The sequence below is a fragment of the Aotus nancymaae genome, unplaced genomic scaffold (genome assembly GCF_030222135.1).
Source record: "Aotus nancymaae isolate 86718 unplaced genomic scaffold, 86718_ANA_hifiasm-v0.15.2.pri h1tg000020l, whole genome shotgun sequence".
NCBI classification, from domain to species: Eukaryota; Metazoa; Chordata; class Mammalia; order Primates; family Aotidae; genus Aotus; species Aotus nancymaae.
Window position 1 is genome coordinate 21,431,020 of NW_026988432.1, and position 27,822 is coordinate 21,458,841.

General features: G+C 39.2%; 1 long non-coding RNA gene across 1 annotated transcript in view; it reads left to right on the forward strand.

Annotated features, from left to right (window-relative positions):
- The first annotated feature begins 7,317 nt into the window (after positions 1-7,317).
- LOC110568530 (uncharacterized) overlaps positions 7,318-27,822 on the forward strand; it is a 34,019-nt gene continuing 13,514 nt past the window's right edge. The window contains exon 1 of the long non-coding RNA XR_002478794.2: positions 7,318-7,969. This is a non-coding gene — a long non-coding RNA (uncharacterized LOC110568530). The remainder of the gene's footprint in view (positions 7,970-27,822) is intronic.

Below are 27,822 nucleotides of genomic sequence, written 5' to 3' on the forward strand. Positions count from 1 at the left end.
TACATACAGATGTGTATGTGTATATTTGCTGGTATATATCTGTCAACATAAACTAGTATACTGACTTACAATGTATATTAATGTAACTGATAAAATGATTTACATTGATTAAAATTCATTTCCTCTTTTAACATTCGTAGTTGTATTAGTTAGGCTTCAGCCAGGGAAACAGGATCCAATCTCAGTGCATAAAACTGAGGAATATTAATGCTGAGAATTGATTACTGGAGTGACAGAAGAGCTGAGGAGTGCTGGTGAGAATGAGCGATTAACAATACCAGAAAGCCCCTACCACCCCACGACTAGAGGACAAAAGAAGAGTCCAGGGGCTGGACGTATCAGTGGAGCTTGACCAAATAGGCCTGTTTGTGGATCTGGAGTCCAGATGGAGACACATCTGTGGTCAGAGTCACTGCATAAAGTTGGGGAGTAATGGGGACATACTCTGACTTCTGACTTCTCCCTTTCTCCCTTCTACTTTTAATTCCCCATCAGTGCTTCCCACTGGAAGCTGGCACCTCTGTGACATGAAGCCTGGAAACCCAAGTGTATTAATCCATTTTCGTACTGCTATAAGAACTGTCTGAGACTGGGTAATTTATAAAGGAAAGAGGTTTAATTGACTCACAGTTCAGCATGGCTGAGGAGGCTTCAGAAAACTCATGGCAGAAGGAGAAGAGGAAGCAAAGCACCTTCTTCCCAAGGTGGCAGGAAGAAGAAGTGCTGGGCAAAGAGGGAGGAGCCCCTTACAAAACCATCAGATCTTGGGAAAACTCACTCACTATCACAAGAACAGCATGGGAGAAACTGCCCCTATGATTTGATTACCTCCACCTGGTCTCTCCTTTGATACGCCGTGATTATGGGGATCATGTGGATTACAATTCAAGATGAGATTTGGGTGGGGCCACAAAGCCTAACCATATCACCAAGTCTTTAAAAAATCAGCCTCCCCACCCTTCCCTAGAAGACAGGAGAAGAATGGACCCAAGGGCAGACAGGTCTAAGCAAAGACCATGGTCTTCCGTGCAGCTTGTTCAGATGTACAAAAGGTCTTGTTAACCATGTCTGTAAGTTCTGGAGGTGGCAGGTTGATCTGGTTCAACAGAAAAGATGTGATAAGTGTGGACAGAGCCAGATTTCAGATAGGATTCATTATATACACACCCATGCAACTGAATGGTAGCCCAGGGTGCCAGGCACCCACAGGCTATCAAGTCCTCCAGGCTTCAATGTCAATGCCACTGCCAGTGACTGGGAAGTTCAGCACCATGCCCAAGACTTGTAAGGTATGCTTAATGCTCTAGGGTCACTTCTGGGCCTCAATCCTCAGTTTTGATCTCTAGAAGTGTTCCCTTCTCTGGGTACAGTGTTGATTTCTCCCCAACCTGCCATCGAGGTCACTTCTCCCACCTCACTTCCCAACTAGAATAGGTTGAATAGTGCTCCCCACCAAAAAAAAAAAAATTGTGTCACCCAAAACCTCAGAATTTTACTCTGTTTGGAAACAGCATCTCTACAGATGTAATTAAGCTAAGGATTGAGATGAACTCATACTAGATTAGGGTGAGCATAAATTCACTGTGGGTTTCCTTAAATGAGACAGCAAAGGACACACAGAAGCACAGAGGAGGAGGCCATAGTAAGGAAGGGGCAGAGACTGCAGTGAGACAGCTACAAACCCAGGAATGCCAGTGATTGTCAGGAGCCACCAGAAGCTGAGAGTCAAACCAGGATTCTTCCCTAGAGTCATTAAAAGGAGCAGGACCCAAGGATATCTTGGTTTTGAACTTCTAGCTTCCAAAACAATAAGAAAATTGATTTCTGTCATTTTAAGCCCCCAGTTTATGGCAATTCGTTTCAGCAGCCCTGAGGAATTAACACAAAGTGCTAACTAAGGCTGTGTGTGTGCTGAATGCCCCTTCGTTTGAGAGTGTGGAGTTAACCAGAAGTGATTTACCAGGAAGCCAATGACACTTGTGCTCTGGGGACCCTCACCTACTTAACTCTGTCAAGGCAAGGTATTCCCATAGTCATATTTTTAAATGACATCACACTAATACATTTTAATAATTGAATTATCAAAAACATGGCAATACGATCTTTTCTGAGCAATTGATGAAGTCTATTGACCCTTTCCACTTGGGCACACTTTCCTTCAAGTCAGGAGGTGTTGGAGTGTCTGTGAGCACCCTTTCAGCTAAAAGGATTTGGGATGGAAAGCTTGGTTTATATTTGGAGGAATTTAATGTATGTAGTTCACAGGGATCTCTGGATTTGGTTTAGAGATTGCTGGAAGTCCTAGTGTTAGACTGGCTCCCAGGAGTTCTCCTACTGCTCATGGAGGGAAAGTCTGAGGTTATACAGTGAAACGCAGGTATCCCATAGCACTAGATGCTGCAAGGATATGGTTGACAACAGAGAAACAGTAAAGAGTGTGAAACCAGAAGCTAGTTTGTGTGATATCTTCGGATGACCAGATGTGTAATTGGAAGTGGAAGACTCAGTTCTCACTGATGACTGATCAAAACAAAAGTGCTCTGTCAGAACTGTACTCAATTTTTCAGCACCTACAATTATGTGCTGTAATTTTTCTTCTCTTCTCAATGGGAATTGTGCAGAATATACTATATTATAATTCTTGTGCTTGTAGGGCATAAACATGTAGTATTGTACTTCTACAGATAGGAACTACGTCTGTAACAGCTCATACGAGAAATTTGCCAAAAGTTTTTCTAAATTTGAAAATTATCCTAAAAATATACATGATATTTTCAATAACTAGTTGTGAATTTGACAAAAATATTTTTAAATTATCAACAATAAAAATGCATTTTAATCAGTTATTCTAGCGGAATGATTAAATCCTTCAATCCTCTATGTAAAAACTGTATTATAAAACCCTTCTTATAAGAAATGGAAATGAGGTGGATAAGCCAAAAGATGTAGAAAAAAAAGTATCATAGAAGTGATTCAGTCCATTACTTAATACAAATATTGTGTCATTTGTCTGGATTTCATGATGTCTGTGGAATTTGTCACCTTTAAAATGTGTAATTTGTTGTGATTCTTCTTCTTGTTTTAAATAAATATTCACTTTTGTGATTACATTTAGAATTTGTAATTTTTTACATTTTTCTTACAGAGGACCTCCCAAATTGTACAAGTGTCAGGTCACCCAGAGTCTAGATCTACCCTTGGTGAGGAGAGAGAAAGACTACTGTGTGAGCAGAGCACAGCCACTACAAGGCAGCAATGCAAAGTTCCTAGACTATCCCTTCCATTCGGAAGCTCCGGAGCGCATTATTTTCAGTAGGCTGCCACAGCTGCCCTGCTTCAGTTTCACCAGCCCTCTCTCCATCTCTCCCCACTCCCAGGCCCCCAACTCCTTTTTGCCTCAGTTGGCCAGTGAAGAAGCTACTACCTTATTACTCTGTTTTGCAAATTAACTTTGATTTAAGCCCCATTCCATATCAGGTTGAAGCCCTAATTTTTGTATCCAAGAACCCCAAAAAGGAATTTTCTACACTTGATCTTAGCCAAAAGGCCAAGAAGTGGTGCCAATATGGAATTTTCTTACCAAAAAAGCTATCTTCCTCTGATTTACATGCTTAGGCACACCCAAAATGTGCGGGATCTTAACACTTGCACTTCTGTTTCCATGGCATAGGCATGTGGCTGGGAAGCGGTGGCTCACTCAGGCTTTATATTTTCCAGCATTTCACCTCCCATTGATAGGGTTTTGCTCCCTCATTTGCAGTTCTAGTCTGGACTTATTGTCTGGATTCTAGACTCTTATATCCAACATCTTATTTGATATCTGTCCCCCTTGGTCCAGATATGCATTCTGAGAGAATTCTACTCAATGAAATGAAAGAGAAAATAATGTTGAATTTCTTGGCTTGATGTAGATTAGCTTTCTCCCTCACACACACCTACTCTACTCATGCTCCTCCATGCATTTTCCCCCTTCTGGTGTAGAAATGACACTCAGAGTTGAAAGCTGCATATTGAAAAATGTACCAGGCTGGGTCCTTGAAGCACAATATGGAAGAGGGCTGTCAATCTGGTCGCCTGCCCAGTGCTATTATGTGATCAAGAAATCATCGTCTAGTGTGTTAAGCCATGAAATTTTGGGCTTTACTTCTTAAAGTCGCTAGAGTTACCATTAACTCAAGCAACTGTTTTGTGTTTGATGTTACCAAATTTCTAGACAAGAGTCTTTTCTTCTCTGGTTTGAATGAGCCGGGAAGGTTTTTATTCTTTTGTTTATATTCTCTCTTATCCTCTTTAAATAATAATAGTAACAATACTTATAATGATAACAATAAAAGCATTGTAACAAATATCTTTAATGAGCGCTTACAATGTGCCAAGTTCCATTTTTTTTCCCTTTTTTTTTTTTTTTTTTTTTTGAGACAAGTCTCGCTCTGTCACCCAGGCTGGAGTGAAGTGGCATGATCTCTTATCACTGCAACCTCCATATCCAGGGTTCAAGTGATTCTCCTGCATCAGCTTCCCAAGCAGCTGGGACTACAGGCATGCGCCATCACACCTGACTAATTTTTGTATTTTTAGTAGATACTGGGTTATATACCATGTTGGCCAGGCTGGTCTCAAGCAATGCACCTGCCTCAGCCTTCCGAAGTGCTGGGATTATAGGCATGAACCACCATGCCCAGCCCTGTACCAAGCTCCTAACATGTACTATGTCACTGTATCCTCAGGTGGTTCTGTTTGATCTCCATTGTCCAGGGAAAGAAGCTAAAGCAGAGAGAAATTAAATCACCTCAGGTAGAGTCAGAATGAGAGGCCAAGGGGCTAAGCCCTCACAAAACCCAGTACTGACCCATTATGCAAAGCTCAGTCCAGTCTCCCTTGTCCATATTTAGACTTAGATTTTCCTTGGCTTAACATTCTTGTCTTGTCTCCCCTATTCAAATATACACTAATGGGTTCCTTTGCCCTGGTGAGCTTCTCAGCCACAGAGTGCTCTGAAAATACTGAAAAATCCATGGTCCTGAAGTTGCCAGGATTCTCAGTTTCTCACATTATTTTATTCATATGTACAATAGAGCTCAAGGAACCTGACTCACTACCTCAGAGTGAGAAGAAGGAATGAGCTCATGTCTCTACAATCTGTGAAGCTTTGTGGAATGTGGGGCTAGATAAATAGGACCTTTATTAGTTATGCTATTTACAAGCCCCTTCAGTCTTCACTTTCCACCCAACAGGACACAGTCTCCCTCTGCTCTATCTCTTCCAAGGGCAGGCTGCCCATTTCAGCTTGGGCTGTGTTTCTGAAATGTCAGCCGAGGGGCTGCGGGAGCTGGAGAAGGATTTGGGAACAGGATGTACCCAAGGCATTGCTTTCATAAAGATGAGAGTTCCACTTGTTCAGTACATCAGTGGAGTCCAGTGGCTTGGACAGAGGCCATTTTTTGCTGCTGCAGAAGCCTGAGAGACTGCTACTTCCTGTACAAGATTGTTCAGGGCAGGCCCTCTTCAGGGAGGAGAAGAAGATGGTTTCTCCATTTTGTTCTGTCATCCCAAGGAACCCATCTTCCTGAGCCAAAGAGTAAAGCTCAAAGTTATCTCTACCAAAATTCACTTACTCTCAAAACTGTTTTCCCCTCTCCTTTCTCCTATGAGCCACCATGGTAAGGCCCAGTGGACACTGACCTCTCCCGGCACCAATGGCTCCCACATCCGAGGGCCAACAGGCAATTCTTCTTCCTCCTCCAACTCCACTGACCAGCTGTGCTCAGCACAGTCTCTCCTCCTTGGACACTTCTTTATTTCACCATTCTTCTCTTTTCCCTCTGCTCCAGTAACTGCTCTGTCTCCTTTGCTAGATTCTTCTCAGACCCACGACCTCTAAACATTGGAGTACTCCAGAGATCAAGGTCCACCCTGTTTTCTCTTCTGTCTAAAATCCCACCCTGGGAGATCCCACCTAGTACATGGCCTTAAATGTCATCTGTATACCAGTGACTGTCATAGTTGCTGATCTGGCCTGGACCTACTCATTGAACTCTAGAATGCAGCTGCCTATTTGGCCTCCCTTCAGTTGAGATCTGCATCCTGAACCTGTCCAAAATTAAGCTCTGATCCCCACCCCCAAATTGCTCCTCCCACTGTTGGCTCCCACTGCTGGTTGCTCAGGTCCCAGACCCTGGAGTAACTGTGACTCTTTTTCTTACACCCCATATGTAAATCTCACATTCCCACTGGAATGTGACAATTTCTCTCTCCTTCCCAGCTAATTCCTCAGTCTGAGCCTGTCCCACCTGGAATATTATTGTCACCTCCTAGCTGGTCTCTCAGCTTCCACACTGTGCTCCTCATATTAGTTCCCAACATAGTAGCCAAATGGTTTCCTTGAAAACCTAAATGAAATCGTACAATCTTTCTGCTAGAAATTCTCCAGTGGCTTCCCAAATCATGCAGATACAAATTTGTGATCTAAACTTATGATCTTCCCTCTCACTGCCTCTCTGATCTTACCACCCACTCCCTTCCCTCTTATCCCTCCTCTCCCACTGTGGTGACTTTCAAGACCAACCTTGAACATGCCCAGCGTGCTCTTGCCTCAGGGCCTTTGACTTGCTCTTCCCCTCCTTCAAACAATCTTCCACAACATGTCCACATGGCTGTTTCCTTATCTTTGTTCAGTTCCCTGCTTAAATGTTATCTTATGATAGAGGCCTTCCCTAGTCACCACATCCAATAAAGCATTTTTCCATTAATCTATCATTCTTTGTGGTCTTACCTGGCCTTATTTCTTTTTAGCATTTTATAATAACTTGACAAATTCAGTATTATTTATTTTGTTTATTACTTCTTTCTTTCCTTGAAGTGTACAATATAGCTTTATTTTTAAAAATAGCTTCCTCTGTTTCATGCACCACTGTGTTTACATGGGAGTCACTGTGCTTACATGGGAGTCACAACGAATGTATGTTGAATAAATAAATAAATTTCTTCACATTAGTAGAAGTTAATGTGTGTGTGTATCTGTGTGTGTGTGTGTGTGTGTAATGTGTGCTGTATCTGACTCATCAAAGGCTGTGTGCATAGGAGGTTAGATTTTATTCTCTTCTCAGAAAGTCAATGTGTTTTTCCCTGTGTCCTTTCTGCCACCATAGCCCTAGTGAAAGGAGCAGAGTCAATGTATTTATGTATTTCTGGAAAGAGGATATGATGTAAGGGAGGATATTGCTGCATAGAAAAGAGGAAGGAAAAGCCCATCCCTCTTGGTCAAAGATGATTGTATGTAAGGGAAGGGAGTCAGACAGAGATGAGACCAGATACAAACATGCTAGACTCACCCTCTGCACCTGCCCTCCTATCTCAGGGGAAATTATGCAAATTCTAAGAGTACAGAAAGTTTCTTCATTTCTTATTTAACATTTTGAGAAAGGATCATTTCACAAAATAATCTCTTACCTTCTCTATACCAATCTATGCAACAGAATGAAATTGCTGCTATGGTGGCATGGTTAGGAGGGGGACAGCTTGAAATTAGTGCCCTAGAACACCATCTAGTTCACTATGCCTTCAAAAATATCTAGAAGTCCCAACTTGCTTTGTGGAAGTATACAGAAGGAAGGTGATGGTGCTTCTGGTAGTGAATTACTGAGGAATCACTGCAGGGATGGTGAAGTGGCCTTGTTGCCATGGCCTATTGAAAAGGTTGCCTGGTCTAAAGAATAAATGAAAATAACTTTCAGACCTCATAGATGAATAGAACAAGCAAAAGTTGAAGCATAATATATCACCTGAGAGGAACAGAAAATACTTGCTGTGCCAAGAAGGAAAAGACCACAGATCTACCAGTTGCAGATTTCAGCAGTAATGCCAAAAGGACAAGAAGTGACCAGCAGGACAATTAGGCCATTGCAACAGAAGCCAACTACAACCCATGTGCCAACTCATGACCTCTCTCTCCTGCTGGTACAAGGATATGGTGAGTACCTCACACATTCATTCACCCAGAGATGATATTTGAGACATTTAACAATGGTATTGCACAAGTATTGATACTGTCCACAGGATGATTTCATTCTTTTTTTCCCACTGCCCTGAGGTCAGGATGATTATTTTCCTGTATTTGTTGTTTTATGTAATACAAATTTTATAGCTCTTCCTTTCACCATCAGTTCTCTTTATATATTTCAAATTAATTTTTGTATATAGTGTGAGGTAGGGATTTAATGTAATACTTTCTCCATTATTGATCCATAAAACTTCCAAAAGGGTCTACATTTTTCATCACGACTCTTAGGAATATGGCAAGGGGTGAGATTTCTTGTAGTGGAATGGGTTTGGTGAGATGTTGGTGGCCGTTTGTATGTATGAATTATTTATAATTCAAGTGTTTGCTAGTTGGATGGTTTATGCCTCTCCCTCATATTGTACATTAGTGCTCCATGCTTTACCCTTTTCATTTCCAGATCTTAGCATCTATAATTTGACATATTGAGTCAAGTACATTGGCTGACGTTGTTACACCAGGAGATATAAATTGTCCAAATTCCTCTGTGGAACCAAAATAGAAAATAATTCTGGTTAAGTATATGACACATTTGCTTTCCACATTACTTTGATAGAAAGGAACCTCAAAGCAGAAAAAAACTGCATATCAGAAAGAGTGAAATGAAATCTCCAAGAGCCTGATATTCTTAGAAATTTCTTTGCACAGAGTCCATACATTTTGTGGCTAAATAATAAGGATTTATTCAGCATCTATGAAATGAATTTCAAGTTTACAAAGCTTTAAAAATTAGCAAAATCCCCGGATCTCTGCAATAGACAAACCAGAATTTCACTTAATTTGTTGCTCATCATTTTGGCCTATAAACTCAAATACTTATTAACGCTGTAAATATGCCTTTTTACTGTCTGTCTGACAGCACCCATGCTTTCTGTGCTGTCTCCTTAAACATTTATGAGTGTTCATGAATATGCAAATACACAATCTAATGTCTGCAAATGGTTGCAAGTACAAATGCTATGTTAATATTTCATACAGTGATGGGAGCAAATCAACAACTATAAATTTTGAACAAATATGTTGCCTCATTAATAACTAATGAGGCAGTGCATAGAGCTGAGGATTTGGCATTTAATGCTAAAAGTGGTATTTAAACAGAGTCAATCAGGCAAGGCCACTGCTTCCAAAAATTCACTATGGTCTGCTTCTTTCAGAGTGGTTTCTGTTTGGAGGAGAGGGAAGGTTTTTGAGAACAGAGTGATTCTTAAGTTGTTTTAAAATGTGAAACTCCATTACATGGTAGAAATCAAAATTATTCTTATGACCAATGAATTTCATAAAAGTAGATCTTTATGAACAAGAAGTGTATTTGATTTGGTGTTTCACTTTCCGGAGAGTTGATGAAGATGTGTAAGATCAACTAGGGAGAGTTTAAATACTTAGTATTAGGTTGGTGTAAAAGTAATTGTGTTTTTTGCCATTAAAAGTAGTAGCAAGACAGAAATGTATATAGCCAAGGATTTGCAAGGGCTAACCCCTTCACCCCTCATGAGACTAATGCTAAGTGAATTGCCTTTATAAAGAAGCTAGGACAGTTCTGAGGCTCAACTGGTTCTTGATCCCAGCCCTTCCACATTTTACCATGTTTCTAATTCTGTGAGGTGCCAATCTTTTGTCTTGGTTAATTAAATATTAAAGCTAAAACTCACAATTACTATATATTTGGGACATTATGTCAGATATTTTAAATAGAAAAAAATACCGATACTAGGCTCAAAAGTTACTTATATCTCTGGGTGTCAGCATATTCATTTATAAATTGGACCAATCTCTAAGCTTTAAAAACTCTCAAGGGACTCTTCCTTGGATGAGATACTAGATGTTTAGGAACTTTTCAGCTTTGCTGAATTATCATGAACAGCATCCATGGCCATTTTGTAGGCTTGAGGAGTAGAATGTACAGTAGATTGGATAAACTAGTATTGGCCATACAGTATATCCTGGAAGGTTCTCTTCAAAAATCATTTCTTAATGTTGGTTTAATTGTTAACCACTTGCTTTTCTCTTCGTGGAAATCATCATAATCCTTTCAGTAGTAGTAGTACTTTACCATTTTCAAAGTGCTTTTTAAACATTTTACTTTATTTCATCTTCAAAAATTACCCCATAAGTATGTATGATTATCCATATTTTACAGATAAAAAACCTCATCTCAGAGAAGTTAAGTTGCCTGCTCAAGGAAAAAATAAAATAAAATCGGATTATTTGAAGCTATGAAAGTTGGAGTTTTTCATTATATGCATCTTTATAAAATACCATCTTAAAAGTATTCTTGACTTTTTAAAATAGGTTTCTTTGCTGTTGATATACCTAGACCAATTTGCTTGCGTCGTCTTTTATTCAGATTTGCTTTTGGCTAGCCTGATTCTCTTCATTACTTAAATCCATATCCAAGTATAAAATCAAGTAAATAGAGGTCAACAATAATTTATCTGATAATGTATTTCATGTCCAGTGAAATACTGTGTTAAGGCACCCCTTAGTGGGGATTCTTGTGGTAATGGAACTATTTTGTATCTTGACTATGGAGGTGATTGTAGGAATATGCATGCATGATAAAATGGCATATAACTAAAGACACACACACACAGACACATACACAATCATGCATATTAGTGCATGTAAAACTAGTGGAATTCATATAAGATCAGTGGACTGTATCAAAGCGAATTTCCTAGTTGCAATATTACTATACATATGCTAGGCGTTACCATTGTGGGAAACAGAGTAAAAGGTACACAGATTCTCTCTGCAATGTTTCTTGGAACTATATGTGCATCTAGAGTTATCACAAAATTAAACTACAATTTACAAAACTATAATTAAAATAAAAAAGACCCTTGTGATTAGTTAATATTAAATTGTCTGCACAATTCTTGAGGACACCTTGGACCCAGAGGAGCATAAAGGGTGTTTCAATATGCTTTATGTTCTCACTGTGAGCCATTACAACTGTGAGTGTGTCGGTGGGTGTCATGGAAGATGTGTTAGGCTTAAAGACCCAGACATTAACTGAACACTTCTATTTTCTAGCAATGTGATTTTGAGCAAGTCTCTTTCTACGCTGAGTCTTGACTTGACTTGTAAGGTCTATGATGAGATTAAAATAGACCTAGCTCTTAGCATGTAGTAAGACACTGCCTCTCCATCTCCACTACCCTTCCAAATTTACCTCTTTTCCTACAACCACAGTAGATATATATTGTTTTAAATTTTCCTTTAAAAATATTTTTGATCCCCCTCAACTTTTTTTTATAGTACTTTAAGTTCTGGGATATATGTGCAGAACATGCAAGTTTGTTACATAGGTATACATGTGCCACAGTGGTTTGCTGCAGCCATCAACCTGTCATCTACATTAGGTATTTCTCCTAATGCTATCCCTCCCCTTACCCCCCCACCCCCTGACAGGCCCCACTGTGTGTTGTTCCCCTCCCTGTGCCCATCCGTTCTCATTGTTCAACTCCCACTTATGCGTGAGAACATGTGGTGTTTGGTTTTCTGTTCCTGCGTTAGTTTGCTGAGAATGATGGTTTCCAGCTTCATCCATGTCTCTGCAAAGGACGTGACTTATTCTTTTTATGGCTGCATAGTATTCCATGGTGTATATGTGCCACATTGTCTTTATCCAATCTATCATTGACGGGTATTTGGGTTGATTCCAAGTCTTTGCTATTGTGAACAGTGCTGCAATAAATATATGTGTGCATGTGTCTTTATAGTAAAATGGTTTATAATCTTTTTGGGAATATACCCAATAATGGAATTGCCATGTCAAATGGCATTTCTGGTTCTAGATCCTTGAGGAATCGCCACACTGTCTTCCATAATGGTTGAACTAATTTACACACCCACCAACAGTGTAAAAGAGTTTCTGTTTCTCCATATCCTCTCCATTATATGTTTCCTGACTTTTTAATGATTGCCATTCTAACTTGCATGAGATGGTATCTCACTGTGATTTTGATTTGCATTTTTCTAATCACCAGTGATAATGAGCTTTTTTCATATGTTTTTTGGCCACATAAATATCTTCTTTTGAAAAGTGTCTGTTCACACCCTTTGCCCACTTTTTGATGGTTGTTTTTATCTTGTAAATTGGTTTAAGTTCCTCGTAAATTCTGGATATTAGCCCTTTGTCAGATGGATAGATTGCAAAAATTTTCTCCCATTCTGTAGATTACCTGTTCATTCTGATGATAATTTCTTCTGCTGTGCAGAAGCTCTTTAGATTAATTAGATCCCATTTGTCAATTTTGGCTTTTGTTACTATTGCTTTTGGTTTTTTGGTCATGAAGCCTTTGTCCATGCTTATGTCCTGAATGGCATTGCCTAGGTTTTCTTCTAGGGTTTTTATGGTTTTAGGTCATATGTTTAAGTGTTTAATCCATATTGAGTTAATTTTTGTACAAAGTGTAAGGAAGGGGTCTAGTTCCAATTTCTGCATATGGGTAGCCAATTTTCCCAACTTCATTTATTAAACAGGGAATCCTTTCCCCATTGCTTGTGTTTGTCACGTTAGTCAAAGATCAGATGGTTGTAAATGTGTGGTGTTGTTTCTGAGGCCTCTGTTCTGTTCCCTTGGTCTATATCTCTGTTTTGGTACCTGAACCATGCTATTTTGGTTACTGTAGCCTTGCAGTATGGTTAGAAGTCAGGTAGTATGATGCCTCCAGCTTTGTTCTTTTTGCTTAGGATTGTCTTGGGTGTCTGGGTTCTTTTTTGGTTTCATATGAAACCTAAAGTAGTTTTTCCCAATTCTGTGAAGAAAGTCAATGGTAGCTTCTTGGGAATAGCATTGAATCTATAAATTACTTTGGGCAGTATGGCCATTTTTACAAGATTGATTTTTCCTATCCATGAGCATGGAATGTTTTTCCATTTGTTTGTGTCCTCTCTTGTTTCCTTGAGCAGTGGTTTGTAATTCTCCTTGAAGAGGTCCTTCACATCCCTTGTAAGTGATATTCCTAGGTATTTTATTCTCTTTGTAGTAATTGTGAATGGAATTTCACTCATGATTTGGCTCTCTATTATTGCTGTATAGGAATGCTTGTGATTTTTGCACATTGATTTTGTATGCTGAGACTTTGCTGAAGTTGCTTATCAGCTTAAGTTTTTGGGCTGAGACAGTGGGATTTTCTAAATATACAATCATGTCATCTGCAAACAAAGACAATTTGACTTCCTCTCTTCCTATTTGAATACTCTCTATTTCTTTCTCTGGCCCGATTGCCCTGGCCAGAACTTCCAATGCTATGTTGAATAGGAGTGGTGAGAGAGGGCATCCTTGTCTTGTGCCAGTTTTCAAAGGGAATGGTTCTAGCTTTTGCCCATTCACTATGTTATTGGCTGTGGGTTTGTCATAAATAGCTGTTATTATTTTGAGATAGATTCCATCAATACTTGAATGTTTTTAGCATAAATGGGTGTTGAATTTTATCAAAGCCCTTTTCTGCATCTATTGAGATAATAATGTGGTTTTTGTCATTGGTTCTGTTTATGTGATGGATTACATTTATTGATTTGCATATGTTGAACCAGCCTTGCATCCCACAGATGATGCCAACTTGATCATGGTGAATAAGCTTTTTGATGTGCTGATGGATTTGGTTTGCCAGTATTTTATTGAGGATTTTAGCATCAATCTTCATCAGGGATATTGGCCTGAAATTTTCTTTTTGTGTTGTGTCTTCACCAGGTTTTGGTATCAGGATGATGGTGGCCTCATAAAATGAGTTAGGAAGGAGTCCCTCTTTTTCTATTGTTTGGAATAGTTTCAAAAGAAATGGTACCAGCTCCTCTTTGTACCTCTGTGAATTCAGCTGTGAATTCATCTGGTCCTGGGCGTTTATTGGTTGATAGGCTATTAATTACTGCCTCAATTTCAAAACTTGTTATTGGTTTATTCAAGGATTTGACTTCTTCCTGGTTTAGTCTTGGGAGGGTGTATGTGTCCAGGAATTTATCCATTTCTTCTAGATTTTCCAGTTTATTTGCATAGAAGTGTTTCTAATATCCTCTGATGATAGTTTATATTTCTGTGGGATCAGTGGTGATCCCCCTTTTGTCATTTTTTTACTGTGTCTATTTGATTCTTCTCTCTTTTCTTCTCTATTATTCTGACTAGTGGTCTATCTATTTTGTTAATCTTCTCAAAAAACCAGATCCTGGATTCATTGATTTTTTGAAGGGTTTTTTGTGTCTCTATTTCTTTCCGTTCTTCTCTGATCTTAGTTATTTCTTGTCTTCTGCTAGCTTTTGAATTTGTTTGCTCTTGCTTCTCTAGTTCTTTTAATTGTGATGTTAGGGTGTTCATTTTAGATCTTTCACAAAATGTTATCACAATACCATGATCACATCTAAAAAATTAACAATTCTTTAATATCATCTAATATTTGGTGTTCAAATCCCTGATGTCTCATGATTTTATAAAATAGATTGTTCAAATCATTACCCAAATGAGGTCACAGTAGATATTTCTAATGCATGTTTTTTCCTGCTGATCTAGCAATGTCTTCAGAATCTTTCTCAACACAGCACTCCAGATGACCCCTACCCTATGGTCAGGGTTGCCCCATAGGGGAATTAAAACCAATTTGCTTTTCCTGGACTGGAGTTTCTGATAAGTACACTTAGGTCAGTTGTTCCTAATGGATTTTTAAGTCATTACTGAGATTCTGATATAAAGCTGATGATTCTTTCTCTGATGATTAATCTTTAGCTTTTTTTTTTTTTGAACTAGCCATATTTTTGATCCAGGCTTCTATTCTATGCAGTAGTTAGGACCAGGACCATTGAGGTCCATCTGACCTGAGTTTGAATGAAATCTTTGTCACTTACCAGCTGCATGACTTAAAAATGATCTCAACCCTTGCAAGCTCTAGCTACCTCATCTGTTAAATGGTGACAAAAGAATCCATATCTCAAAGGCCTGCGGTGAAGACCAAATGAACTAATTTAAGTAATGGATAATAATTATAAGCAATTAATAGTAATGAAAAATAATTGGCACAATAACCAAAAAGGAGTTATTATTTATAAATTATATTTATATTTTGTTATTACTATATTACCTTAAAATGTGGCTGTATCATCATTTTTGGAAGCCAGAATGATAATACTGGAAATCTCTGCTTGTCTCAAGATCCAACTTCTGGAAATCTCAATCATTCTGAATATAGACATCATTCTTAAAATTGAAGAGAATTGTTTTAAAAAATCTTGACTTGTAAGAAAAGCAACTTTATTAAGGTGAAAAAATGGTGCTACTCTTACCTTGAGAACTATGCTTAAGAAGCAGAACAATGTATCAAAGAAATCTGGCAATGAGGGAAGTCACAAGAGCATTGAAAAAGACCAGCATCTTCAGGTAATTTAATTTATGGTGGGGACCAATGAGGCTGTTGTATCCTTTGGGGGCATCCCCCTATTACAGAAGAACCCAGAAAATGATGTTTCTAGGGCTGTCCAATGAGATATTAGAAACATATTCAAAAATACTGATTTTTTTTTAAGAGGTATAGGCTAGGTGCAGTGACTCACTCCTGTAATCTCAGCACTTTGGAAGGCTGAGGTGGGCAGATCATGAGGTCAGGAGTTCGAGACCAGCCTGACCAGCATGGTGAAACCCCATCTCTACTAAAAATAAAAAAATTAGCCAGGCATGGTGGTGCATGCCTGTAGTCCCAGATACTTGGGAGGCTGAGGCAGGAGAATTGCTTGAACCCAGGAGGCAGACGTTGCAGTGAACCGAGATTGAACCACTGCACTCCAGCCTAGGTAAAACAGCGAGACTCCAACACATGCACACTCAAAAGAAAGAGGTATATACAATAGTCATCCCTTGTCTGTAGGGAATACATCCTTCAATGGATGCCTGAAACTATGAACAGTACTGAACTCTATATGAACTATGTTTTTCCTATATATACATATGATAAAATCTAATTTATGAATTAGGCACAGTCAGATATTGAAAACAACTACTACTAATAAAATAACAATATACTACAATATAAAGTTATATGAATGTGGTCTCTCTCTTTCTCTCTCTCTCTCAAATATCTTATTGATTTATCTATCTATATTGATAATATTCTTGGACTGCAGTTGACTGTGGGTAATGGAAACCACAGGACAAGAAACTTTTTTTGGGGGGGACAGAGTGTCACTCTTGTTGCCCAAGCTGGAGTGCAATGGCATGATCTCAGCTCACTGCAACCTCCTGGGTTCAAGAAATTCTCTTGCCTCAGAGGGGAGTAATATATGACTTTTAAATAAGATTTCCACTCAACTACACAGAGAGCCGTAAGGTGCTTCTTCGTATAGGATGGTGCCACACACAAAATAGGGAGCGACGCTTCTCATTTACATAAATACTTTTCAGGCGGATTCAAAAACTATATTGCATCTATCTTTTTTTTTTTAGTACTTTCTGGCACTTTGTCAATTGCAGGGTCCACACTAGATAGAACTTGGTGCTATCATGGGGCCTAAAAAGAATAGTTTCTGCCTGCATCCTGGAGCTTCTGTCTGCATATCCTATTAAGAGTGGCTGACTGCTTTAAATATGGCTTCTCAGCATCTTTTGTATTTTTCCATTTCCAAAAGCCTTGGAGGGTAGAGCAGAATAGAGCCATGCTTGGCCCATTGGCAGAGCAAAGTAATGAAAGAAAGGAAACAACACAGAGCCTGGAGAGGACAGAAGCTTCTTCTAGAGCCAAGAACACAGCTTAGTCCCATCAGCCGAAAACTGAGTCTGGGCAAGTGGGTCTCCCTGTGTCTCGGTGGAGTGGAAAGAGAGGAAGGAGACTGAGTTTGGGGAAATGAACACCAAGCTTTCTCTTGGACATGAAATTCCTCAGGAATCTTGAAAACAGATTGTGTTTGGAAGGCCGGGTATCTAAGCCAAGAGCTGCCTAAACCAGCCCAGGCCAGGGAGCCAGCCAATCTGTACTGGATTTTTTTTCCTCCCCTTTAATGATGTTGTTTGTGCCTCTGGACTGACATAAGGGCTGGTGGGTGGCAACGAGAGATGGAGGATGGGAGAGCCTTGGGGTTTTTCACATCTGAGTGAGAAAGAGAACAAACTGTGGCCACCAGAGGTAGTGAATGATAACATTTTCATAAGATCATAGACTGACCTTTTACCTGGGTGTTGGGGTAGGGAGGCTATGTTCAGAATTACCAGAGACCCTTATGAAACCACAGGATTGAATAACGCTGCTGAGTATCTTTGTCATTTCAGCCCTTCAATCTAAAGTCCTATAGAGAGCATCACACACTGGGATCTGTTGGGGGGAAATAGGGGAGGGACAGCGGGGGGTGGGGAGTTGGGGGGAGAGAGCATGGGGAGAAATGCCAGATATAGGTAAAGGGGAGGAAGGCAGCAAATCACACTGACATGTGTGTACCTATGCAACAATCTTGCATGTTCATCACTTGTACCCCAAAACCTAAAATGCAATAAAAAATTAAATTAAAAAGAAAAGTCCTATAGAGTTCATAACCCACCATTCCCACCCTTCCCCTAAAGTTATCTTTGGCTTTAATGCTATGCCTGAAGATTACCGCATGCTCATCCCTTCTTTTAGAAGAGAAGAGAAATAAAAGCAAGCAAAGGTAACAAGAGCATCTATTTTCTCTTTGATTCTTCCTTCTGTTTCAAACCTCCTCTTTGCTTCCAACATGAGTCTCCCATTAATCAGCTTTCGATTATAATCTGAGTTGCTCAGTTCTTCCCTTAGCTGTGAAATACTCACTTTCTCTTGCCCTGAGAATGTTTTTCTGTTGCCAGCCTAAACCTGTGTATGTTTTACAAAAGGTTATTTTTCTCCTTCTTAATATAAACAAAATGAACTGAAAAACCACAGCACAAAATTATTAGAATAGAAAGTATGAAAATCATCCTTAAGTTAGCAACCAGGCAGCAGATAAGAAGGAATTTCCTAAGGGAAAATGATCCAGAGGGCATACACTGTTGTTTCATAAACCAGATGGTGCCTATTGGGTCCAAGAAGCCCCAATTTATTCTGCTGTAGCTGAACTTACCATGAAATATATTAGTGACCTAAAAAAGAAAGAGGATGCGACTTCCAGAATTCCTATTTATGATAGACTAAGGGCAGTTGAAAAAGGAAGAACCCAGAAACACAGGTTAAGAGAGTGTACTACCCACCCACAATGCCTGAAGTCCTGTCCTTCAAGCCACCCTGCCCTCCCCCTGCTCCCTCCTGAGCCAAATCCTTGAAGCAATCTCCTCGCTCTTTTCCATGCTGCTTCTCTGCTGTCTCGGGCAGGATAACAAAGCCTTCTTCCAAACATGGAGTCTGTCCTACTGAGCAGGCGTGGGAACTTGGATTCTCTGCTTACTAGGTGCCCTCTCTGAAGGGAGTGATTTCTACCTGTGAGCCTGTGTTTCATTTGTAAAAGGAAAGTAGTAAAGATTAACTCAATGGCTAATTATAAATGTTAAATTGGAACACAGTTAGCTAATAGTAGACCTGATTATTTATTGCAATGATAACAAGAAGACAGATCACTTAGCACCTAACATCTACTCAAGAGTAATGTTCAAAATGTTTAATAAAAGTCTGGGCTTAGTAGACACCATCCCATCAGAGCAAATGGTGGTCCTGGTCCTGGGAGCAGAGATTCTGCTGTGCCCTGCATTAACTCCTCAATTGCTGGATCATGGGGAATGGAGGTGGATGTTTCAGGGAGGGTTTGAAGGGATCTGAGTGGCAAGCGGGGTACTCAGCCAGCTTCAGACACAGGTTATATACCACCCAAAGGAGATGAGCTAAAACATTCTAATTGCAAGTAACCTTGTAGCAGTAGAAATAAATTAAATATTAACCCTGCATATAATGCCTTGTACTACTACTTATCATGTTATCTGCACATGACACATTCTCAGGTAGATTACAGGCTTGTAATTGAATGTTGAAGCTAAATCTTGTGCTTCTGTCCTCTCCAAGTAATAGAGTCAGTTATCAGAGGTGTTCAAGAAGCATTTGCTATTTGGTTGTCAACTAGAAGATATTATTATATATAATTTCTATGTATCACTCATATTTTGACAACTTTTTAAAAGGGATTGGTGGTGATTTAACACACAGGACAATGGATGCCTTGAAATCACATTAGGTCAAGGGCAATAACACAAAATCCACTGAAAGTAATGGCAAAAACCGCAATGACTTCTGCACCAACCTAATAGTAGTGAGTTGTGGCAAGCCACGTTGTGGTCTGTCTACAATAGAGCCCAGAGCATTGTAACAACCAAAGCAAAACAGGAAACTGATTTGTTGCAGATTCAATTATTTAATAAAAGGAAGCACATAGGAAACAAATATCTCACTCTAAAAGAAAGTAATCATCCTGATAATCATTTGAGATATTTGAACACCAGGATGGGCATTATCTTCAGGAGCTGACCTTCCTCTCCCTCTTCAGCTTCACTCCCGAGCTTCTGAGCCTCTCCATCCATGTGCCCTATGTCCCAGCTATTGCAGAAATTTTGGTGTAGACTCAACAAGCCATAGCCTTCTGCCCCATGGAGTTTTTGCAGAGGTGATTCCTCTGCCTGAAATTCTCTCTCCTCATTTTCTTCCTCCATCGCACAGTCTAAATTCAGCCTGTCTTTGACACCTGACCCCACTGAGCTGGCTCTGTGACATCTCCTGTCCCACCCACAAACTAGGCCACCTATACCCATTATAGTCATCAGAGTTCAGCAATCGGTTCAGAGAATTTACCCCTCCTGTCTTCTATCCACAGCTTTAAAACTGTATGCTCCTATCTGGCTTCAGTTTCAGGGCCTGGTATCTGGATTCTTTCTCTGGGATTTCTAGATGGAAAATTCATGTAAGCAGCCTGTTGGCTTTCAATTTGGCTTCTCCCCAAAGCGAAAGTAACCTTTCAGGTCATCCCTCTTTGTAACAGATACTACAACTCCAGGAGGGCATTGGTGTACCTTTGTGTGAATTAGGAAAAGTTGCCCAGCTTCATTCTTGTCCCTGAAAAGGACATGATCTCATTCTTTTTTGTGGCTGCATAGTATCCCGTGGCATATATGTACCACATTCTCTTTAGCTAGAAGCCATTAGCCTCAGCAAAGTAATGCAGGAAGAAAAAACCAAACACCACGTGTTCTCACTTTTAAGTGGGAGCTGAACAATGAGAACACATGGACACAGGGAGGGGAACAACACTTACTGGAGCCTATTGGGGAAGAGCAGGGATGGGAGAACATTAGGGAAAAGAGTTGATGCGTGCTGGGCTTAATGCCTGAGTGACAGGTTGATAGGTGCAGCAGACAACCATGGCACATGTTTACTTATGTAAAAAACCTGCACATCCTGCACATGTACCCCAAAACTTAATTTTAAAAAGTTGCCCAGAAAGGAGAGCCAACTTAGAAACCCTAGGCTGCATGGCTCCATGGTCTTTTCTTCAGGTGGACAGCCCTTCCTGCCAGGGCACATGGTGAAGGGAGTGGAGCACAGAATGAATCTCAGAAAACCCCCATGTGCCCCTCTTCTCCTCTCCCAAGTCCAGGTACCTGTGTGTACCATGCAAATTTCACATCCCTAGGTAAGGGCTTAAAGTCCCAGGTTCCTGGGGCAACTCCTCAGCTCACAATGAGAAGCAGCACATAAAAAGTCTTCCCTAGTTCTTTCAAGTGAAATCTGAGTCTTCCCTTTGAACTTAGCTAATAAATGTTCTGTTAGACATGCCATTTCACATTATGAATTTGTGCATGCATGTCTGACTTGCAGGGTTATGAGACCTGAGTCATCTGCATATTTCTAGAGACTTTCATCTACCTATTACTGCTCCAAAAAATTCTCTTAAATGAATCAGCCAATGAATATACAGCAGAAAGTTTTAATGAGTCCCCATGGTTTTCTTGATTATCTCCATTACCGACAACGGTCAACAGAACTGCAATTGTGCTAAAGTCTTTCTGTTCATCAGGCACACGTTAGGTCGGGAGGATCTGGACAGACCTTTTTAAGGGTATAAGCTGGAGTCAAGTCTAGACAGGATATCCAGCTGATTGTTTGGTCAAATTTTTGCCAAAGAGAGAGAATGCCTCTTAACTGGCAAGTTAATTAGAAATAAATCTTAGTTCTTACAGGAGGACTTAAAGAACACTGGGTTAGATTTTCTTCCTCTTCCTGTAACTCACTGTATGTTTCTAATTTTCTTTAAAACCATGGGCCTGTAACATCAGAGAAGTGGCTCACTCAAGGCCAACCATTGAACAAGAGAGGTGTCCAAGTTTGCAATTGTTGTGTGCCTCAGTAGCAAGGTTCAGAATTTGCTGCAATGTATGTCTATTTAAAAGTATTACTTCCTTTGAGAGGAAGTTCTATTGATAATTTCTCTAAGCTTTATCAATCAAGAAAAAAGGGAAAATCAGTCTTTCCATTTGTCTACATAAGGTACATTTAGGGCACATTTCAATCTAATCTGTTTAAACATTTCTCTCAGGAGACAGGTAGACTTGTGTGTTTGAATCATTATGTATTCAGAGAGCTCCTGCCTGTTGTTCAATCCTCCTGAACTCCCAGGTTTTCCATCACAGTTTTTAAAACAGTTAAACTTAAGGAAAATGCAAATTTCATGGAAAATTGTTGATTGTAAACCTCACATCTTTATTCCTGAAAATGGAAAATAAAGAAGGTATAATAACCAAACAAGAATAAACAGTAACTTCTATAGAAAAGTGTTCACTTAAAATGAAAGTAAGTTTGCTTAATGTTTCTCAATGGCTAAAACAGCATCTGGCACATAGTAAGAAATACAACATATATAAATGAAAGACTGACTCTGATAGGTAGCAAGTGAACAACATATGATTAATAAAGTGAGCCAATAGCTACCCCTAGAAAAATAGTCCATGACAATTAAACTATTCCTTTTAAGTCTCATGATAATTATGAATCAGCAAACTTCTATGTCACCAGTTTTTTATCCTGTCCAAAAGACAGCTTTTGATTGCTGTGATGTCTATTATGTTCCATTGAAACCTCAGAACGCAAGCAAAATGCAGTTATCTATCTTCGAAATTTAGAATTGAGTGGGTCTAAGGTTGCCAGTTACCCAACACCACTTGAATAGGACTGGCCTAGATGATTATGGCTCACCAATTTTCTCATGAGGGCAAGAGCTGATAATTAGTTGACTAGTGAGGATTGACTTCTATAATTGATGAGCATGGAATTGGATGTATCTAAATCAACAGAAGAGGGATTTTAATGGCATCACACCGTAGCCCCAAAAGACAGAACCCTCAAATTACGAAGATGTCAGTGAGTCGAATTTGTAGATGACATACAGCACCAACGGATTACTCCTATTCAGATATTGCTTAATGAAGAACAAACAAGAAGTTTAACTGGTGGGGAAAAAAAAGGTAATAAGATTTGGTAAATTAATTTTAAGCAAGAATGAGGTCCAGGATTCCTATCTTAGACAATTAAATAGTGTCATTAGTCCCAGATGATAGCGTATTCATTAATGTTGAAATTACTAACACAAAAAAATCTAAAGGTTTAATCTTCAGAACACAGGAAAACAAAATTAGAAGTATACAAGTAAAAACATGGAAATATAGCATTAAGGTCTTTATCTAAATCAGAAATAACTAAAAAAAAATTGTACCATGAGTCAATGATTAGTCTGTTTTAATGCCAGAGACGTTTCTTTCGAGTAATGGAAGAAAAAGGCTCTTACCCCTCAGCAGATAACATGCTGAACCCTGAGCAAATTTTATAACTTGTGGTGCAAAGCACACTCAGCCAGCTTGCCTTTAGCCACTGGTTCATACGGAAACCACACTTAAAATTCTTGGAAGTTCCTTTACCGTCACATCAAGGTGCAATTTGAAGCTAAAGCCCTTCAAATCCATTTAGACCTCTTGATATTCCCTTGCCAGATTGTTTTTTGTTGTTGTTGTTGTTGTTGTTGTTGTTTGTTTGATAGACATTATTTTAGGATTTTGTCAAGGAAACCGTCTACATATATCACAGACACAAAACCTGTGTTCAGTTGATTGATTGACCCCAATCAATCAAAACCATAAGGATCAGGGTTGGAAGAACCGTAAGTGTTCTTTGAAAATTTGTGTGTCTAGTATTAAAAGACATTAATCTTTGTAACCCTCAAAATATTTGTTTTCAATGCTACATATTTTAACATAGATCACATACTCTTTCTAAAATGTTCTTTGTTGAATTTCTCCACAGTGGAACCCTAAGTTCTATCACTGTTCTCTGCCTCTAGCATTCCTCAGAGCAAAGGGATAACAAGCAATTTGTGAAACCTCAACTACCTACAATTTAACGCCAAGGAAAGAATGCTGTTTAGAGAAATGGGAAAGATTATCATCAGTGTGTTTCAGAAGTCATCAAAGGAAGAAAAAGAGAAAAGAGAGGAGAAAGCAGAAAGGTATAGGAAATTACCGATTAAAGTACGAAAATTGAAGAGCAAGGAAAAAAGTATTCAAATGATCATTTTGAAGTTTATATACTATTAAGAAGGAGACGTGTAACTTAGAAAGAAGTTTTGTAAAAAGGAACTTTTAAAAAGGATTGTAAAAGGCTTATGTAAAGGTGTTTGGAAGAAAGTCTTGGGTGCCAGTCATTTCTTCTAAAGTAGGAGAAGAAAACTTGTATATTTGTACTGCAAAAATCCTCATGGTACAAAGTGCCTCCAGGCACTTCATAAATCGGAAATGGGTAAAATATGACTGATGTGCTTTTATGCGTTTTAAAATATGTAGATTTAAAACAATGTTGGTTTTAAACAAGACAGTTGCTCGAAGCAATTCTTGAGACCATGCCTCTATGGCAAATATCAAGTGGTGGATAAAAGCAATTATCTGAGAAATCATGCATCTTACATTAATAGAGCATCAACCTGTAGGGCAAGACTTTGTAGATTCAGAGTATGTAATCACTGACTTGTCCCAGTGTAGTTGAGGAGGCACTAAAAGACTTTATCTACCCCCAAAATACCTCCCATTCTGAATTAGAATAACACCCTTGAGGACTACTCTTTTTAATTAAAACATATTTAGAAAGCTCCTGCTAGAATGCATATTAGCTACCCATGCACAGGAAACACAACAGTATAGAAATCACCTATTGCCTTAAGCTGATCTAGTAAAAATCTTAGGTAAACCTGGAAATCTTGGTGCAGAATCCAGAGGGTATAGTAAAAGGATAGAGCCATTTTACAGAGGAAGAATGTTTTAAGAGTTACAGACTTGAGTGAATTGCTCTGAGAGGGAAAAGCCAGAATCCTGGACCTCCGACATGGCTTTCTTAGGGCACAGAGCGTTTGGAGCGGAGGGCCTGGTAGAAGGGTATGGAGTGGTAAATACAGTTAGACTTTCTGGAAACTTATTCTAATATTAGTCACTATAAAACAAGAATAACTTGGTCTGTCTTAGTCCTCAAGCAAACATACCCTACTATTGAAGTGTCATAAAGACCCTCAAGTAGACTAAATACTTGAACGTTGCCCTGTAGCTAGGAAATTTGACTTATCACTGGGGTTTGATACTCAGGTGGACCTAGGAGGCCAAGACTTGAGTTATTCACCTCCACCATCACCTCCTCCTCCCACACACATATTCATATAAGAAGTAATAGTCAAGGACCAATAGCTAAAAAGAGATGTTCATCCAGTGACCAATGAGCTAAATGGCCCCTCTGGCCTATAAAGGAGAAGAGCTTTATAATGTAAAGCCTAGATGTGTTCTCACCAGGGACCCACATTCCAAAACAGAAATCATGACAGGAAACAAAACATGGGCTTTCCCCCTTTTTAGTGACTTCAGTGAATGTTGCCTGGCACGTGGGCACACTTCCTCAGCAAGTCATGGCATTGCTTTTTCTCCTTGTTTTTTCCTTGAATAACCTTTCGACTTTCTCCAATGAGTGAAAAATAAATAAATAAATAACCAACATCTTCTCGGTATGTGTCCCTGAACACTGTATTTGAGAAATGGTGGTGTGACCTCCCAAAGACAGACTTGGCAGGCAGCAAGCTTGGGGAAAAGGGAATGTGTGTTCACTGCTGGTAACACAGATTGGGAAATCTCAGTGTAAGAATAATCTGGCTAGGAATTTTATGGATTCTTCAGTTTTCTCCAATTCCCACTTCCAGCAGTGGTAGATGATAGAGACTAGAGCAATTCAACGCTTGTGACAAACTATTAATTTCAACAATTAAGCAAGAATGCTATTGATGTAGCTTGAACTTTGATTAATATTTGCTATTTTAGTAGGATTTAGCAGAGAATTTTTCTAGTACAGTAAGTACAATGCAGATATACTTGGTTTGATTTAACACTTTGCCTTTGGGGACTGTTAACTGTGTCATTGTTCCTTAGTAACCAGCAAAGGTCACCGGTAGCAGAATAGTTACCTGGACTAGAATCCCTAGGGGAAGAGGACAAGATAATCAAGAATGTCTCTGAGTCTTTGACTATGTCTTCATTGGGAAGCAATTTACTTTATATTCTTTTATCAATATTGAAGTAACCATAAGTGTAAATCTATCCCAGCTCCCCATGAATGTGGAATGCTTTTTATTTTTCCCAGTGGATTATTTAGAAAAATACAGTCAGAGTTTCATTTCAGATAACTTCCCCAAGATAAAAAATAAAAATAAAAATGTGTGTCTTTTGAGAGTCTGCCATGGAATTAAACCTGTTAGAAGTGAATCTATTTATTTTATTTAATTTTGTTGGAAGCTCCGTAATCCCATTGTGAAAGCCCCTAACTCTTAGGAGGGCTGCTAAGCAAGAAGGAAGACTGTGGATTTTTAATCTTATTTTTTCCCCTCCTTTCCCTTCTGTTGGTGAATTCTGTTTGTATTGCAGAGATTGAATTCTCAGTTCAAGTACGTTCTTGTTAATAAAATGGACATGGGTGAGTCCTCTAAATCCCTGCACGTATTATTCTCAGATAAAAAAAAAAAAAGTCTGTTTAGTAAATATCCATTTTTCTTTCTTGTTGGGACTCTCTCAGGAAGAGCCAGCTCAGGGCAGAGTGCGCTGGGGCAGCAAATGTCAGAGGAAGCAGAAAGAGGTCAAGTGTATCACTCCTTTGAACCTATTGGCTAGTTTTAAGTTGACTAAAGCTACAGCAAGTAATTTCATCATTAATCTTAAAAGGGAAAGAGATGGCGACAAACAACCAGAATTGGTTAAAAAAAAATACCAACATGTATAAAATATCTCCCTTTTTATGGTTGAAAGTGATGGTTTGGAGAGAGTATGTGAACTCCTTCATAATTTAGCAGACCTGTTCCGTTTTTATACATATTTCCTAAAAAGGAAATTTTCGTTCTTGGACAATACTAATAGTGTTATGAGGCTGGAAATGTGCATCGTTTTTAAACTTACATCATTTTTCATGACAAACTGGGCCTTCCTTATCAGTTGTTTTAAAAATTTTTTCCTCTGTGCCGCTACTGACTTTTGGCACTTTCATTTAAGCATAGGTTAAAAAAAAAAGTCAAAGAAAAATCATTCTTCTCCCTACCTTGATATAAAGATGAACCAGTCAATCACTCATGGAGTACCCTGCTCACATCTGATAGTACAATTTCAAATGTTGATAATTTACTTTTGATGCTAATTAATTACAAGTAATCATAAAAACAAATTAAAAGCACTATACTTATTGCAGGTTTTCTTATGCTCCTGAAATAATGCATTTTTATGCATCTGTTTACTTGCTTTGCAAAAAAATATAATAATCTATATTCATAGAAAAACAACTTTAGTGCTCTGCGTCAAAGCCGTAAACTGTTATTGGTTATTTGGGGTTTTTTTTCCCCTAAGATATTAAAATGGAAGAATGAAAGTGAGCTACATCAAGTGAAAGAGATGAATGCATTTCAGGGCTACACTAAAAGCAGGAATTTAGGATTTGTTTTTCTTTCCTGTTTGCTTGTTTGTTTATTTGTCTTTTTAAGAGGCAAATAAACAAGCAAAGAGGAATGAAATATTTCGCTCTTGAAAATTGGTTGGAGGTTGGAGGAACAGCTTTGGCTTGCAGGCCTAGAAGAGATATAAAATCCCCAAGAGACACTTCTACATTTTCTGGCAGGGGAAGGGGAGGGGGGATTGCTTTTGGGTTCTGTTCCCTCCAACAAAGAGGTCTATTCACCCCATTTTAGAAATGCAGTGAATGGAACCACAGTGTTATCTTCCAGAGAATCACTATTCTTACTTTAATTTCTCCTCGGCTCCTCCTCCTCCCACCTCCTTAAAAGCTCAGCTGAGAGGCAGCAGAGTAGTGGGGAAATGATGGGCAGGAGTCAGGACTCCAGTAATTCGGGAGTGGGCTCCTGACTATACCACGTTCTACCCAAGGAGAATCACTGACCTCCACGGACCTCAGTTACCTCATCTGAAATGTGCCATCTATGTCTTCAGTCTTTCCTATATCAAAGGACTGATAAGCTGCTCCATGTGAAGATGGTATGATGCAACTGTGGAAGTTGCAACAAAAAGAGAAAAGCAGAGGCTTTTAATTGAGAGCCTGCTACAGTAAGGGAGTCAGCCACAGGCACCTGCATTTTGGCAGAGACTCAAAGGCAGGCAGAAATGAGAAAGCTTTAGAGTGGAAAACAGGGAAAGCTTGAGGTACGCCCGATTAGAGCCTGCTGAAATGGAAAAGTTGGAAGCAGCCTCACCAGAAGTGGGGTGTGCTGTGTGAGTAATTAGGGGTGCATAT